The sequence below is a fragment of the Alligator sinensis genome, unplaced genomic scaffold (assembly GCF_000455745.1).
Source record: "Alligator sinensis unplaced genomic scaffold, ASM45574v1 scaffold1278_1, whole genome shotgun sequence".
NCBI lineage: Eukaryota > Metazoa > Chordata > Crocodylia > Alligatoridae > Alligator > Alligator sinensis.
The window spans coordinates 20,385-23,148 of NW_005843297.1; the positions used below are offsets into that span (position 1 = coordinate 20,385).

A 2,764-nucleotide genomic window follows, 5' to 3' on the forward strand; every position below is an offset into this window, starting at 1 on the left:
GCCTCGCCCGGCGCAGCGCCGCAGCCCTTGTGCTCCGGAACTGGCCATGGCGATCCGGAGGATCCACTGCCTCTCCGCCGCCGAGAGTTGCTGCTTGGAGGTGTTCTCGGGCCGATTGTTTCTGACAATATCAGGTGCTAATTTTTCAGCCGAATTCCGCGAATAGCCTGCACCTACAGTCAGTCCTGTGCGAGTGCGAGTCTGAGCTATCTGCTGCGAGCTGTGCGGCGGCGGCGCTGGGCTGGCTGGGTCTCTCGGCTCATTTCTCTCCCTGATTGGTGAACAGCGGCGCTCAGAGTCTTAACCAATAACTGCAGACTCTCTTTAGTAGAAAGTTTGAGAGGTGATTTCCTTTGATACTTGAAGTGCCAGAGATGCTTCTTTTTCCCATTCTTAACGAGGAATTAAAGACTGAAGTGCTCCCGACGGATCAGCAGTGGAGTTAATCTTATGCCTTACAAGGAGTTAATGCTTCTGCTTTTTATATTTTCACTATAATTGTATATGGCTTCCAGAACCTATCACCTCTGTGTCTGTCTCTGTGCTGATCTGTCCCGCTCGTTGTCCTTTTATGTGTATTTCACTTATGCAAGTAAAGGTACTCATGTACTCTTTTGGTGAGGTTGTTACTGAGTCGTAGAAGGTTGTCACCGCCTGATAAAACTGAATGTTAGCCCGAGATATTCACTTGTAAATTTCCATTGTATTTCAGTGTTCATTTCTGTTTTACACTTGCAGTATTCATTTGCACCTCAGTGGGAATAATATAAACGGCAGGCAAAGGCGTGTTTTCTATGGCTGAAGATTGGAGCTGAGTCTCTTCTAAAGTTGGTAACGGCGGAGCTCGGCTGCATAGACAGTGATGTCCCAGTTAGTAGTGGGAGGAGGTAGGTATTTCTTGGATCTGTCTTAAGGCAGCAGGTGACATGATTGTGGGTTTCTCCCTCCATTCAGCACCATTACTCGCTGGGAAAAAGTAGTTACCTTTTAGTGAACTTTATGTAAAAGGGATGCAATGTAATGTTATCCTGTATATTTTCCACTATTTTCCACTTCAGGAATGTTTGCATTTCCTCCTACCTAGTAAAACGCAAGGCTAGTGGTATCCTTGAGAACTGTAGCATCAAGATATAAGGGTAACATGCAATCTTACATAGTTGTACGCGTCTGTGTACACCACACACACACACACACACACACACACACACACACACACCTGCGGGGGCCAGTATCAACATAGAATACCTCGGTGCAGAGCAGCAAACTCGAGCTGTTGAAGTCCCTTGAAGCTCTTCATGGCTGTCATTCTACTAAACTGCAAAGCCATCCAAGCAAAACAATCAGATACTCTTTCCTTTACGAAGCAAGCACTGCGGAGCATTTCCACTACTCTCTGTTCACAAGGCCACATCTTTTTAGGGAAAAAATACTTTCCTATCAGTGACAAATGTCTGCCATCCTTAAGCCATCAAGAAGCCAGGGAAAATATCCTCATTTTGCCTTCTATCTCGGGAATAGGACTCACACCTCCAATCCCAAAATCATATTATTGCGGCGTCCATGTAATAGCAATTAAATTACAAACGGGTGACCTTTCTCAAGGTGTCTGAAAGGGTTGGCAGAGAATCTCTATGCTGCTGAAAGAAAACATTTAGCGTTGTCCAGAACAAGCCAGCCTTACTTCTAGCTCTGGATATGGGAAGTGCTCTGCAACTGTATAAATTATTAGCAGTTCCTTTATACCAAGACTCATAAGGGCATTCTAAGGAATTTGTGGCTCCTTATCGTTACAGAGCTTTTGGACCAATGGTTACTAAATATGCGAGCTTGACAATGAAAGGTGGACTAAAGGGCGGGGGGGAAAGCCTACTTTCGTGGGGTAAATATATTCCCCGGTAGAATAGAACACGTGAGATACTGATAAAAGGTATTGATGATCACGTCTTTGGGAGGAGCTGCAGGAGTCACTCACAGGGATATCTATGTGGGCTGGAAGCCGTCAGAAACTCCTCTAACTGAACGTTACACATCGCACCTGAACATCAGTCAGTATAACAGTGACATAACTAAAGGGGAACAGAGGCAATATGAAGAGCACAGATATACACTAGACCCCCACTTAAATTTGACTCCCGTTACTCTATCCGAGACCTGAAGGAAAATTAAACAAGCAAGACTTTTTAACAGAAAGCGGGCTTTCAAACCTAGAATAGAAACCAGTTTAACCGAAAACTCATCTATTTTCCATAGGGGTTCAGTTATCACGTACACCTGTTTAATGAATTATTATAATAAAGGACCTTCATAATCTTCCTAGGTCGTAATAAAGGTTCTAATAAAGGTCCTTCCTAACCTGTCTCTACTTTTCAGATGCTACAACCATAGTGCCCCCAGATAACATTCCAAAGTTATAGAATATTTAGCAGACCATAACCAACTATCTCTCACTCCTAACTGGTATCATCTCGTCTACTACAGACGAAGTACTTCTGTAAGTTGCCTATTATAAAAATCCTAAACGAGGTATGCACTCAAGACAGTGTTACAAAAGAAGGAAGAGCTGAAAAAAAGTTATGTTATATTTTACAAGAACCCCCTGCATTCGTTCACAAGCCAGATTTTTAAATCTCATTGCTGCACAGAAGGAGGAGTCTGAAACCACACGCTCACCTCCCGCGCAGTCTCCGTCTCGGCTTGGAAGGCGCTACAGCCATTCTCCGTAGGCAACACCCCGGGGCTGGCGCCACACCGGATGCTCCCCGCC

The 2,764-nt window shown here is 44.6% G+C and overlaps 1 protein-coding gene across 1 annotated transcript in view; it reads right to left on the reverse strand.

Moving 5' to 3' along the window:
* LOC102386070 (protocadherin gamma-A6-like) overlaps nucleotides 1–2,764 on the reverse strand; it is a 14,434-nt gene that overhangs the window by 9,206 nt on the left and 2,464 nt on the right. The gene's annotated exons all lie outside the window — the stretch shown is intronic.